Raw genomic sequence first — 15,244 nt, 5'->3', positions numbered from 1 at the left:
TTCGGATCGGGTCACGGTTTTTGAGTCACGGTTCGGATCAGTTTCGCATCAACAACGAAAAAAAACGAAAAAAGACAAATGTGACTTAGCTTTCAATTGCTTTTTTTGTTTTTATTTTCAACATTCAACAGTGAATAACAGGCTGTACAAAATAAAGTGCATAAACAAAATAAAGTGCACAAAGAAGCACAGCAGACCTGGATTTAAAAAGACTCTCGCTGGGAACTCAAAATTCAACAGTGAATAACAGGCTGGATGTCTGCATTGCCTGTGGAGAGTGTAGACCTTTTTGCAGTCACTGTCAAGCTATCTAGTGTTTGTGCAGCTTCCCTGCTTGAAAGGGATTGGTACAGACCATAGGAGGTTTAACTGGGTTCCACTCATGCAATGACCACACCGTTTTCCTTCTTTAACTCCTCTTTACTTTTATTTTTGTATTTTCACAGGTACAGGTAAGTTGTAGCAGGTAGGTATTGTGGGTACAGTTGTAAGTGGGTTGCAAGTGGTAAACTGCTAGGTATACTGCAAGGTAAAAAACCTTTAAAGAAACCAAAAATAACTAAAGTAAATGCAGTGCAGAATGAAATAGTAAATAAACATGTTTTTCATATATGCATTTAAATACTTATAAATATAAATATATAAATATAAATATTATTAATAGTTTTTAATGTCTAAGCATATTTTCATGAATTCTGTTTTAAATATATGAAACCATTTTTAACTGCTTTAAATATCAATTCATTTTTAAATGCACAAATTCATCTTAACTGTTTTTTTTTTATATATATATAATCACTCATTTGAAATGTAAATATAAATAGATCAATAAAGTCAAATAGAAATAACTTTAACAGTATTCAGATCATTTCTATCAATCTACAGATCAAAAAATAAACCCCATTTGTTTTCAAACAATTTGCAGTCAAACAATCATGTGGCATCAAACACCAAACAATTGTCCATGCTTAAACGCACGTTTTAACGTGCGCTACAAGCGGTTGCGCAACTTTACAATCCTTACACTAACAAAATCTTTCTCTTACCGGCCGTTTCTCCAGGCTTTTTATTGCTGTACCAGCGCTGCTTTTTCCACGTTTTCTAGCGCAGCTTTGCTGCTGCTGGACAGAACGTTGTCTGATTTGTTTGCAACTGGCGTTTCCTGAAAGAGTCTCTCTTCCCCTTTCTGTCCTTTCCGGTAAGGTGACGCAATGACGCGGATTTCCCAGGTAACGCTCTGAGGAGGGATTCCCCCAGCTGTCAGTCGGCGCTGCATATTAACCCCTTCATATACAGCGGGGATTTTCCAAGTTGACTACACACCTCCCACTCGACCTTCCAGTGGAGACACCTGGGAGGTCGCATGTTACAGGTGCAACTTGGGTCAGATGTTTAGTTCTGTTCTTCGGTGGGAAGCAAGACCACTAGTCGCCTTACGTCTCTGTGAAGAACTGCTGCTGGGATCTTTTCTTTGAATTTCTTAGATGTTCGGTGACTTACTTTTGCTCCGGTAGGCCTTGTGACAGGAACGGGGTAGCTTGGGAAGGTTCCGATATTGACGTCCCTCACAACTCCTTTGCTGTCCGAGTTGACGCTAACCACTCTTGCAATCCTGAACTGACCCCTAAGGGCGTTTTGGTCCGCCATCCAGACGATGTCCCCGACTGCGACATTTCTCTTGGCGGTATGCCATTTGTTCCTTACGAATAAGTTAGGACCAGCAAGTTGACTCCAGTTCCTCCAGAACTTGTTAACTTGCGCTTGCATTTCTTTAAGCCTTTTGTAGGGATAGTCACTGAGGTCGAATGTCCTGACATCACCCTGTGATGCTCGTCCGAGCAGGAGACAGTTAGGAGTGATGAACTGGACGCTGTCTTCTCGGCTCTGTGTCCTGGCGTCAATTAGTCTTTCATTTGCAAGATTGGCAGCCGTGTAGAGAGTTGTTTGGAATTCACTCCAACTTAGGCCGGACTCTCCTCCAAGACTCTGCAGTGCTCTCTTGACAATGCGCACAGCAGCTTCTGCGGCACCATTCCGGTGTGGAGAATCGGCTCGACCATTCTGTGCCATCCTTGGCAGCTCTCTCCTCCAGGGTAGCTTTGTCAAGATTGGCAAGGAATCGGTACTGTTCTTCTAGGACTGGCTTAGCCCCAATGAAGTTGGTCCCAGGATCTGACCAGATTTTCTTTGGATGACCTCTTAGTGCTGTGAACCTCTGGTAGGCAAACAGAAAACTCTCTGTGGACTAAGAGTTCACCAGATCGGTGTGAATAGCTCTGGAGGCCATGCAACAAAACACAATTCCCCAAACCTTCAGTGACACTCTTTTCTTGACATCATCCCTGACTTGGTAGGGTCCGAAGAGGTCGACTGTTGTGTAGTGGAATGGGGCAGCTGGTTCTGTCCTCTCTGGAGGTAGATCACCCATTATTTGCTGGCATCTTTTTGCTTTAGTTTTCCTGCAGAACATGCAGTTTTCGACCGCTTTTTGAGCAATTCTCCGACCTTTCACGACCCATGCTCTTCTTCTCATCTTGAGCAAGGTCCCGGCCACTCCATCGTGGTTCTCCTCGTGGGCTTCTCGTGCTAACAGTGTCGACACCCAGGCTTCGTAAGGCAAGATGGGGACAGCAACTTTATCTTCATTGAAGATCTGCACACGACCCCCACAGACCAACAATCCAGTCTCTTGGTCTCTGTACACCACCAGCCTGTCTGTGGTTGTGCTTGGGAAGAATGCACTTTGCTGTGCCGCAAGGAAGATGACTTTTAGGGCGTCTTCCCTCTCTGTCACTGAGATGACTTTTGTGTCCCCTGCAGTGGAAAAGACTCCCTCGCTGGGAACTGAAGTGCCAGGCACAGCAAGGTAACATTTAGCCATCATGGCAACATGAGGGTATTTGCCCTCGTTGGTCTTCCACCCATTCAGTGGATCACCATCAATTGGAATGCCACTTGCTGCTCGGTAGTATGCCACTTCCTCTTCAATGACATCAAGAAACGGCTTCTTGCCTGTGTCCTCCTTGCCTGCAAAGGTCTCCCCGAAAAGCGCCTCCATGGCTGACTTCTTTTGTGGAGATGTCTCTGCGCCTCCTCCTGTTGGCTCTGTGGCTTGACCCTGGAAGAAACAATTATTTGATGTTAAATCTTTTTTTTCCGTTTTCACAGAACTATTATTGCAGCAATAACATTTAATAAAATAAATTATTCATTTAGAATAAAAGACATACAATTCTTATAGCAAAATAACTAAGACTGGACTGCAGTATATTTAAGTGGCCTAACTCACTCATATTTTAAATTGTTTTTACCTCTTCATGTTCTTCAGTGCCCAACTTGCTCACAATCTCAGTGGTGAGATCGTTGTATGTTCTCTGGCGCAGGGCAGGATCTAGGTGAGACAGGGACTTGAATCTTGGGTCCAGTGCAGTCGATCTATGTAGATAGTTCTGTAGATCGGGGGGATCAATGTATCTGCCGTTCAGATCGGCTTTAATAGCAGCTTTGACATCTTGGCTGATGGTGCTGTCTCCCTCACTTGGGGCCATGGATTGTATGATCTTTGTTTTTAGGGGCAGGACCATGGATACAGATGCAGCAGATTCAGTGCTCAATAGGGTTGTAACCATTTTGAGTGGTTTGAGCACCTGGAGGACCTCCTCTGCCACTTTCACATCATTATCAGACAAGGTGACAATGTCTCTGATATTTTTTTTCAGGGCCTTGTCAGTCAGTGCAGAGAATATAGCTGCCTGCTGCTCAAGATAGCGCACCAACATGTCATACGTGGAGTTCCACCTTGTTGGGACATCCTGTATCAGCTTGTGAGTAGGCAGCTGTAGCATTTCCTGCTTTGTTTTAAGCACATGAGCTGCTGTTGTGCTGCGGTGGAAAAATGAAACCACCTTCCAAGCAGTCTGTCCATCTTGGGTGATGTTATTCCCCTTTGGCATGCTAAATTAATCACGTGGGCAAAGCACCCTATCTGTGGCCCCAGTCCAGCTTCCTTCACTGCATTTACTTGGTTTTTGGCATTATCTGTGGTGACTGGGATGTTGTTTTTTGGTCTCTCTATCTTCCACTCTGCTACTGCTCCTGTAAGTACCTGCGCCAGATTTGTGCCGGTGTGGCTCTCGTAGAGTGGGCGTGTCTGCAGCACTGGGCTCTTTATCTCCCACTCCGCTGTTATGTAGTGCGCAGTCACCGTCACGTAACTTTCAGTGGCTCTAGAGGTCCACCCGTCTGTAGTGAGGGCAACGGAGGATGCCTTGGATAATTCATCCACAATAATCTTTTTTTGTTCCTCATAAAGTGCGGGAACGATCTTAGTTGTAAAGTGGGTGCGCGAGGGTATTTCGTACCGTGGCTCAAGCACCTTAATCATGTTTTTAAAGCCTTTATTCTCCACAACGGAGTATGGCCTCTTGTCAGCCGCTATAAACACCCCAATCGATTTGGTGATGGCTTTTGCCCGGTCGGAGCTTGCAGGAAAGCACTGCTTAAATGCATCGGGGAGAAGCATTTGCTGCGCATCTTTTTTTTTTCCTCCCGTTACTCCCGACACAACGGGATGATGTCGCCTCACGTGGCTGGCCATGCTCGAGGTGTTGCCGTGGTCGTAGGGCATTCTGGTGCCACAGTGCCGACACACCGTGGCCGTTTTGTCCACCAATCTTATTCCATTTTCATTATAGTGCACACGGAAGCCAAAGTGCTCCCATACAGCTGATTTAAATGATGAAGCAGGCCTCTCCAACTCCTCCGCTCCGCCGCTTGCCATGCTGACACGCTAAATGTTCAGAAGCCTGCGTAATTAACATTGCGCCGATCACGTAAACGCGCAACTATTATTTGTCAGCTGACCCGCGGATCACGGGCGTCCCGCCCCGTGAGGGTTGACCCGTACGGATCACGGGAAATCCGTGATCCGTTGCACCACTACTGTTGAAGTTTTAAAACTATTGGATCTGCCCAGTGCCACTCTGGATCTGTCATAACCAATCACTAACGTTTGGCCAGGAATCACATTGCGCTCAGGCTGTAAACAAACCGATCACCGTGCGTGAAAATATCCGTCAACGAGAGCTGACTTTAACGTCATTGATCTCAGCCACTCACTCGGTTCGCTGATTGGACGCAGAAAATTTAGACGGAGAAAACCCACTAACATATCGCAGACCTAGACCTAGTACTGAAGGGAAATTCAAATTGAGCAGAAGTACTTAGGTGGGCGGAGCCAGGCTAATGGTGTTTTCATTCAAATTCGCTAACCTTTCAGTCTTTCAATTCTCTGTAAAGCACGGGATGTCGGTCAGCGAGGTGCTATGCCATGTTTTACGTGTTACCTCCCTTTGTCTGAACTCCTTTATAACACGTCTTACATAAAGGTCTCATTTGGTCCGTGGGCTTGCCCTCGCTATCTGCGAGGTACGAGAAATACTATATTTCACTTCTCTCGTCTTTTTTCTCAACAAGCCGAGGATGGTCGGCAAGCGCTTCCGAACCTGTCGCCATCTCGTTGACTCTCACTCGCTCAGTGAACTGCCTGCTGCTGCTGTGAACTGCCGTGTAATAAATACATATATTGCCATGGCTTATCCGCTACGGGCTTATCCAAGTGTTTGTGGGGACTGGAAGGTAATATGACAATAATTAAATTTAGTGGACGTGCACACTTATAGACTGCTGGGTATAAGCTATAGGCTAGCCTTCTACACCCTTGCACTTGGTCATGACCTATAGCCGACGATTTAGCCTTTTCTCCAGCCATTACGTCCATCTTTTAGATTGCAATCTTAGGCAAAGTTTTGCTTAATATATTGGATTTCAAGGTAATGTACATGTCAATGTGCAGACTATTACACAATGTATTTAATAATGCCAAGATAAAAGGCATTATACAAAAAGTCATGTGCACAATGTAAAAAACGTGCACATATATATTGCAGACCCCTCCCGACTACAGGCCTCTCCAGCATCTCATAGCCACCCCGCCAACCAGCTATACAAACACCCATCTCACAGGTGCCATACACCAACACGCGCACACACACAATGTAGCTGTCTGCGCTGAGTCAAACCGTTTGCAGCCCAGTGGATGAAACTTGCTTGGGGTTATTCTGCTTCCTGCAAACCTTAAAACATGGTAATAACTGACAAACAGATGGTTGAAGTACAGTCTATGGTGCAAAATATTATCAAGTACATTGCTCTGTTGTGTGTGTATGCGTGAGTTCGTGCCTGCACATGCGCACACATCTTTGTGTTAGACTTAAGAAAACAGGGCCATTTAATTTGCTTAGTAGATACTGGATTCTAAAGGGTTAGGGTTAGCACTGTAGTTACATTTACATTGAGCAAACAATGCAACCTTTTGTTCACAAATGGTTTCACTCCCCTGTGGCTCAGTGTTGACGGTAAAGACAGAGCATTTGGCTCAGGAAAGGGAGGAAGAGGGAGGGACCTTGGTGAGATGCAGAGGGCATCCAGGAAACATCAATGAAACGCAAATAATGAGGGCTTGAACAGAGGAGTAGAGCTGGGGGAAGTACCTTGACTTTGACAAAGTTAGACAAAAAATAGGACTATTGTGAGGTATCTTCAATGAATGACGGAGCAGGTGAGTGAAACATCTTAACTTATCTACTATATAATAGGTCGGACAAGTTACTCCACAACACTTGGTCAGTGCGCATGTGCTAAGCAGCCTGCAGCTCACACACACACATATACATACACATCGCATACACACACACACACACACACACTGCAAACACGAACACACATGCCCACACACAGACCGCAAACACACCCGGTCGGACACCGACGTTGCAAGAGAACGGCAAGATCGAGATAACAGCCCCGCCATCTACAGACTCTCCCAGCTGAAACGTTATGTCTATAGACTACAACTTATTGGCCCTAAACATTATTTATATTAAAATATTATTATATTAATAATCGCCTCTTCGGAAATCCTGTAATGTCTTGTGATATTGATAGCTCAGCTCTGAATGTTTTAACGGCCCCGCTGTCGACACACGCTCCCAGGTAAGGCCTAAAAAAAAAAAAAGTTTGGTTCCTGTTGGTTGTCAGTTGAGGTCATGGGTAGGTAGGGAATTTGTTTTATTTTTTTATTTCATTTTTTCCAGCGGCAGCGAATGATAGGTAGGTTGTTTTCATTTAAAAACGAGAAAATTCGCTCATCCTTGAATGAAGAGGTGCTGTACAAAAACATCATTTTTTTTCTTTTTTTTTAAAGCTCATAAAATAATTTGGCTCGCACATAAATTGACAGGGTCGGTCGGAAACCGGAACCGAACAAAACATTTTTTTAGGCCTAAGACTTTCTGTCTATAGATTGTAGAAATTGCAATAAAATAAGTGAAGGGCCACGCAACGGTGTGTCGTCATTTTATTACATAAAAAACATTGTTTTGCCCGGCATATCAACAACAAAGATGCGCAATCTCTTAAAGAGACAGCTTCCCTATAACACAGTATGGGGAATTATGTCTATAGAGCTCCTAAGTCCGCCCCTTCCGGAAGACCCCCATGGGACCTCTGGGCTAGGAAAATTAGATTTGGTTTCAATGGATGCCCGGGATTACACATATGTTGTTTGTGGAATTAAATTATAATAAATTTCATGCAAAGAAAACCAAAAAAAATCGCGAGGAAGTTTGATAATGTTAGGTTTTGTGTGAGGCCGCTTTATGAACTACAGCCCCTCGCTGCTCTCGACGCGAATGATATACGTCACCACCACTCTGGTACAGACATGGCGATCTCTCTGCTCCACTTTACCGCTCTTTTTCAAGGGGAGGATAACAGCATCCAAAGAGGTGAAAACCATTATAAGTCGGGGCATGTGTAGATTTTCAGTTATGCCGATGGGGAGATTGTCGGTCTTGTCCACGCCAGTCGCAGGGAGCGTGACGTCACATACGAGACATGAGGTCTTTCTCATTTCAGTTTTCTCTACAGCCTTTAACTGAACAATTGCACAATAAACGGTCAAACTCTCGACATGAACAATTATAATTGAAATCCACAAACAACATATGTGTAATCCAGGGCATATGAAGACTGGGAAGAGAAAATTACTTTCTCTCCATTGAAACACATTCATATTTTACGATCTCAAAGGTCCCATGGGGGTCTACCGGAAGGGGCGGGCGGACGAGCTCTATAGTCCATCACAAGACTACTCTTTGTTGCTAAAATGTAATAATACTCTCCTCCTTGAGCCCCCAACAAAGTCCTTAAAAGAAAGGTATTATCATATGCGTTTGATGTGAATGCACAGATAGTACACATCATACAATAAATATAACAATACATGCGTTGTGCAGCACGTGTGCATTGATTTGTATTTATTATTATTTATTATAGATAGCAAAAGATCATAGGTTCCCGTCCTTTCACTCCCTGTTTTCTCAGTTAAACACAGAAATCAACTTAATTTGTCCCTGTGTTTGTTATATGGGAAATGAAGCAAAATAAGACGCTCCAATCTTTCGGTCGGATGTCGTGAATGCAACGGAATATATGATGCATCTTTGCAGCAGTGTCTATTGTTACGTATTTTAAGCACATAAGCTGCCCCCACATAGCCACTAGGAAGCAGGATCAAACACATAAGCTGCATTACCCCCACATAGCCACTAGGAAGCAGGATCGAACATACAAGCTGCAATAACTACTCCAGCCACAGATGGCAACGCCTTTCAAAGCTGCAAACTTGTCGCTTTTCGGCGACAATCGCCGTTTTCTTGATCAATTTGGTCATTCACGAGAATCGTGAATGACCCCCCAAAACAAAACCGGAGAGTTTTGTTTTGGGGGGGGGTCCAGAATTGCGAAAAATTATTGGATCATTCTTATAATTGACATTTCTCTGGGCCAATCGGAATCTCAGCACTTGCTTCAGAATCTTTCTTATAATTGACATTTCTCTGGGCCAATCGGAATCTTGAAGCACACAGCGCCAACTGAGCTCGCCATTGGATGAGACGGTCACCTGGCTACCGCGCATGCGCATCCGCATGCATTCGGCCAAACAACGCAAGAGAGCTTGCGAAACACTCCAGAGGGGTGTTCCACGAACGGAGGTTTAACAAACACTGAGTTAACGCTGAACTCTTGGTTGATTTACCCTGTGCCGACTAACCCAGAGTTTTCGGTTCCACAGCAGCGGTTATGCATTAGTTCAATCAACTCGGGGTTGGTTAACACAGGGTTGTGCACGTCCACGCCAACCTAAAAAGACGTGATGTATCGATCATGGAAACCCTGATCGAAATGGCGAAACGGGCCGCTTATTTCGATGAAATGGAACTTCAGGTTCTCCTGGAGAGCTATGACGAGGAGAAGGACATTATCACAAGAAAAGGGATCGTAAAGCCTCTGCAAACCGGAGAACCAAAGCCTGGCAGCGAATCGCTGACCGCGTAAATGCGTTAGTTACACGTCAAAAGCATGATCCTTAATATTTGAGCCATGATATAAATATCCCAGTTAAGCATTCTTAAAGATCCTACCACACAACCCCTTTCTTCTGAGAAAATATGTACTCCGATGGCTTCCAAGCAGTCAGCGGATCAAGTATAAAAATGAAGTATAAAAAACATACAAACTGGTAAGCTTTTCCCACCATCGTAATGGTATGAATTTAAATCAGCCATTTTTTTAAGCCAATCGTGAAAAGGCCGACAGTCGGCAGACTGGATCTGGCCCTCAAATTGTCTTGACCCCGGTGGAGGAGCTGTTAATAAACATAAATTCAGGGCGCCCTGGCATGGAGGGGGTACCTGGAGGTACCTACCTCCTCAGAGAGTCAGGGGCCATACCCCACTGGTTGAATGTAGGTTTTGGTGTTTTCTTGTATCTTAGATTTTTTTTGCGTTCGAAGTAACACATGCAAACCATGTGCTTGCCACAGCGCATACTATTCCAAATGTTTATTTTTTTGGTAACTGGGTAGAAAACCTAAAAGTGACAATTCATCAACTTCACAGATCAAGATGGATTAGTGCGTGTAACGATCAAACATTCTCCAGTGGATGCAAGTCCGTTAGGACTATTTTATACTTTGTGTTGTAAGTGCCTCTCGGCATAGTACTCAGACAATATTGCTCTTTGTATGATAGGAGGCCGATACAAATCTTGGATGGGTCATCTGAAAGGACTGAGATGTGCTCAGCATCTCCAACATTATAGCCTAGATAAAACTACCATTGGCAAAAAACATAGGGCTACGCAAATAGTCTGGAGTGAACTGAGGCCAGGTCCTCGATTGGTAGTGTTGGCTATGTAAGGCTATTTAAATATATTAAAGATTTGCGCGAGAATCTATAGGCCTCTCTCCACTCCAGCAAAAAATCATTTGATATGCCAAGATGTCGAGCCGTGGTCTTATCAATCGCTCCCGGTGGATTGCACGTATAATTTGCGCTCCGATATCAGCAGTTCTCTCATCAAAAAGGCATGCCATTGTGAACACATGAAATCTGCGGTGAACGCGGGTTTAAATACCCAAAACCGGGTTATGTTTCAAACTTAACCTGCGCAAAACCTGCTCCGACCAGGTTTGATTCAGAGCATATGTTTCTATATCAACTAACCGTGATCCTTTTGGAACTTAAAACCTAGGGTTACAGCAAACCCTGGGTTAACTTACCCGGTTATGTGATAAAACCGGCTTTGTGGAACACCCCACAGGCTTATTTTGTTTTCACATCCTGTGTCTCTGTATTTGTTGGAATATGCATTTTTTCAGTGGTCTTCACGTGGTCAGGAATTCCCACCACAATAGCTATGGGTTTAAGTACAACTAGAGGTTGAAAAACTCTAGTATAAATAAAGAGAAAGAGTGTAAGTGTCATTGGTGGATGGATGACAGAATGGGGAAGCATGGTCATGTTGTTGAGAGGTATCCACGTTCATTACTGACCGCTTTCAGCACAGGTTGTTTAGGATGGGCCGACAGCGGGCCACACCTTCACGCCTTGTGGTTGAATAACATTATTACAGTTGTGTCTTCCACTACAGAACATATATAGAGCTTATATTAGCTTGTTTTCTTTTATTTTCATTATATGTAAGCAAAATGCAGTTAGTAAAAGGAAAGATAAAACCTTTTGATTTGAATCGATAAGCATAAGAGATTTTTTCTTTTATCTATTCTCCAGCACACATGATGAAAGTAGTAGGATGATGATCACTCATCATAAGGGATTGATGAGGGATTGGAGCTTAATCATGTAACCATTGGTGGGATAATGACTGGCACGCTCCAGTGAAGGTCAACCATTTTGAAATGAGCATTCAAGAGGCGTCATAGAGAAAGCAGCGATGGCTCGTCGCTCTTCACAGAGCATCTTTTAGTTGTCTGCCTGGGAGTCATCAATAACAACAAAAGGGAGTGGTGTCATGGCAGACATGAACAGAGGGACACACAGGGACATTATCATTTTTCACGCAGCACTTTTATCTGAAAATGTTATTCATGCCACAACTGCTGTGTTTAGAGAATATATGTGAGTGCCACACATTAGAGTTCCATTTTTCACTGGGCTTGGATCCAAAGTTGCGAGCAGATTCAAACATAGGCCCTTAAATTGTTCTCAAATAAGTACATCAGGTTTTCAGCTGTATAATGTTGTCAAGCCATCTCCATCTCTTTTTAACATGACGCCATAACAATTCAATCGATCACTGGGATTTTATTACACTACATGTTTAGGCATGAAGTGTCTTTTCCTTTCTTGGTACTTGGTAGATATAGCTGTGATGAGCCACTTCAGTGAGATTTAGGCACTTATGTTATGTACACATAGTGCACATAATATCAAATAATGTTTACTTAAAGGACAGAGTTTCCTGTATTCTCATCGTGATAGGAGTCTGGTGGGTCCAGAGAAGATACTCCTTGTTGTGATAAGGCGTTGGTTGGGATCCGACACAGCAACACTGATAACCATATTGTGCTACTCTGCTTGAATAGTACGACTTTTTGTGCAAATAACCCTGCTATGTGGGCTTGCTTGCTTGCTTTGTAACGCTCAACGCTATTTTGATGTGGCTGATGATCGTGGGTGCGGCTGATAGAGGCTGTGTGCGTGTCTGTGAGTGCGTGCGTGTGTGCGCCAGTGTGTATGTGCGTGTCGGCGTTTATGCGTCAACGTGTGTTTGGGTGTGTGCGTTTGTGGGAGAGAGACATACAGGGAAGACTCTAGCAACGATGGGAGGAGCTATGGAGGCCCACCAAAGGGAAGCGACGGAAAAACCCCGGTACGAAGGGAAGTACCGTGATACAGACGAAGACGAACCCCAGGACAGCCAGAAATGGAAAACAGTGAAAGAGTGGGAAAGTGAAAGCGCTATGTGATAGTAACAGTGACAAGGGGTACAGTGTTGGAAACTGGAGAAGCCTGAATGTTCACTTGAGGTTCGTATTAAGGAACATCACTTGTTGCGCCTTGGAGGGAGACAGACGGCTGCGCCTCTCCGAAATGATCAGCCCCATCTTGCTGAACACGCGTTCCGATGGCACTGACGTGGCGACAACACACATTCTCTCCATCATCAGCTGAGTGAGCCTCGGATAGATTACCAATCTACTTTTCCACCAGGTCAGCGGGTTGGAGGTTGCCTCTTGCAGGAAGGACCAGAACTCGAGGGTCGCTTCCGTGCCTGCATTGATGTGACTGACGAGCCCTGAGACCTGCTCATCGAAAGTAGCCCCAGAACATGCTCTCCTCTGTGGGTTGCTCCAGCAGGAAGCTCTGCCGGGATGGATTGAAGATGGTCTCCTGTGTGGCAGCATTTGTAAGCCTTTGGATGGCCTCGTTGGCTGCCTGGTCCTCAGAAGGTCTTCCTTTTTAATCTGAGGTCAAGGATCGAGGATTCAGATAGCAAGGAGTTGAACTCGATCATATGAAAACGCCGGGCCATCTCAGCGTTGAGTGCAGTTAAAAGGGACACCACTAGAGGCTGCTTGAAGCGGCCGGTCCTCAGTCGTTTTGTAACATGAGTGATTTGTGATGACACAGAAAATACAAAGACTGCATTTACCATTTCAACAATATTGAATCGTATTATCGTATTTTGTGACTGATTCAGTCGCGAACGACGCATCACTAGCTCACTCACAGTCAGTGAACGGACAGCGAGTCAGCGATTAGTGTGACTGGGAGGAGTCGAGTCTGAGAACAAACGAGACGAATGAGAGAGAAGAATCAGGTCGGTTCGTGCTTGTTAAAGATTTGTGCATCTTTAATCTTAATTCTTTGCATTTACATGATGAATCTATAAAAAGCAACACAGCACAAAATATTTCTGAAAACTTTCAAATAACTTCAGTTGTGTAACGTCCTATAACGTCTTACTAGGTTACCAGTGACCTGGGTTTGAGAGTCTAGAGCAGGGGTGGGCAATTCTTTTTTCCATGGGGCCACATGAGAAACGGGAAAAAAGAAATGGGAAAAATATTATATCCCGATATTTTTGGGCTGAATGGCGATATCCGATATATATCTCGATATTTTCTATAGAGTGGGTTAGATGTTTTTTTTTAATGCCACATGGGAGATCTTGCAAGCACTTTTATTAAAACACAGGTCAGTATGACTGCAACATATATCAACATGTGAACGTTTTTCAGCTTCTTAACAAAATAAATAAAATCTTAAAATCTCTTTGACAAATGATGTGGTGCCAACATCTAACATTGTGTGAAATAACAAATATATTAAATAGTTTAAATTAAATTAAAAGAGTTAAGATTTTTCATCTCCTACAGCTGTGCAAAGAACAAGAATGTAAACAACAGAACAAAATACCAACAGAACAGGCTAAATACCCTTTCTCATATTCAGTGCTCCTGTATTTTACAGGTTTTGTGCAAGAAAAACGAGTCCATCAACTGCCTCAGGCTTCAGGGATGCCCTGTGACAGTTGACAATGTTGCCGCTGCAACTGAAAACCCTTTCAGAAGGGGAACTGGTTGCTGGTGCGCGAAGGTACTTTTTTGCCAGGAGGCTCAGTGCTGGAAAAATATCGGCATGCATCTTCCACCATTGGAGAGGATCTGTGTCGTGGTCGATGATAGCTGACTGTAAGTAGCTTGTAAGCTCACTTTCAATCGCCTCCCTCTGTGTCAGCCTGGTGTTGGTGGCTGTGCTCTGCTTGAAGAAGCTGGCCAGTGACTTCTTCTTTGTGGATGGTGGTGGCATTCCTGGTTCCTCTGGCACAGGCCCAGCCGGGTCCGGCTTACCGCCGCCCAAATCAGCCTGCAAGGCCTCCACCTCCAACACAGCTCTGTGTTTCAGTGCCTCAACTCTTTCACCAGGGATGTATTGGACCCTGAAACGTAGATCCGAAAGTGACGCCATATCCAGAAGGTCACTTGTGTCTGGGTCAGCATACTTGGCATTAAGGTAATCCAAGATTCTGGTCTTGATCGACCTACACAGCTCACTATCATCCTCTTCCCGTATTAGGAGACTTGAATTGAAGAGGTGTAGCACAGGCCTGACGTAGGAGAGGGTGATATACTCTTCACCGGAGAGAGCGTCTGTGAAGTCATGAAGTCAGGACTTTCTGGACTGCCTGCAGGACCTCTACGTCCTGCCAGTTAAGGACATGATGTCTCGACTTCTTGTCAGCAAACAGGACTTTGGAGAGGGCTGCCTTTTGCTCCAGGACCCTGCTGATCATCTGCTGTCTCGATCCCCAACGTGTGGCTGACTCTGTGATGAGCTAGTGAGTCGGTAGACCCAGCTGAATCTGCACCTCAGCCAATTCTCTCCTCCGTTTCCAGCTATAGGAAAAGCTGCTGACTATTTTCTTGCACAGCGCAATGCACCTTGTGATGCGGTGATCATCCATGCCATGTCCTGAAATAAAAATGTTAAAAAATATTTTAAATCATTGACTTTTTTATTTACCTTTTAATTTAAACAATGTCTTAAAAACTTGTTAAGTAGAGTACGCCATGTTAGTTGTTTATTTTGTTTGTGTGTTACATTTTTCAGTTGTGTGTTCATGTTCTTTAAAAGAAAACATTTAAAATAAAAGTATTTAATTTTTTTTTTTTTTTGATTTTTATTATCTAAAAAAGGAAGATCACCTGTGTTTAATAGGGAGGTGTGTGATTTAGATTTTATGTCAAATTCAAACACCATTTAACTGTGTGAAAAAGTTGTTATGGCAAATAACCGTTTTAAAGCATGCACACATT

The 15,244-nt window shown here is 44.0% G+C and overlaps 1 long non-coding RNA gene across 1 annotated transcript; it reads right to left on the bottom strand.

Annotated features, from left to right (window-relative positions):
• Positions 1-297: 297 nt before the first annotated feature.
• LOC115548648 (uncharacterized) lies at positions 298-1,132 on the bottom strand. The gene is made up of 2 exons (XR_003977624.1): positions 1,047-1,132; positions 298-538 (listed from the first exon to the last, which is right to left on the bottom strand). It is a non-coding gene; the product is annotated as an uncharacterized LOC115548648 (long non-coding RNA).
• Positions 1,133-15,244: the final 14,112 nt, after the last annotated feature.

The sequence above is a fragment of the Gadus morhua genome, chromosome 1 (genome assembly GCF_902167405.1).
Source record: "Gadus morhua chromosome 1, gadMor3.0, whole genome shotgun sequence".
NCBI lineage: Eukaryota > Metazoa > Chordata > Actinopteri > Gadiformes > Gadidae > Gadus > Gadus morhua.
Note: the sequence above shows the minus strand (reverse complement) of the source record. Positions and strands in the feature narration are given on the sequence as shown.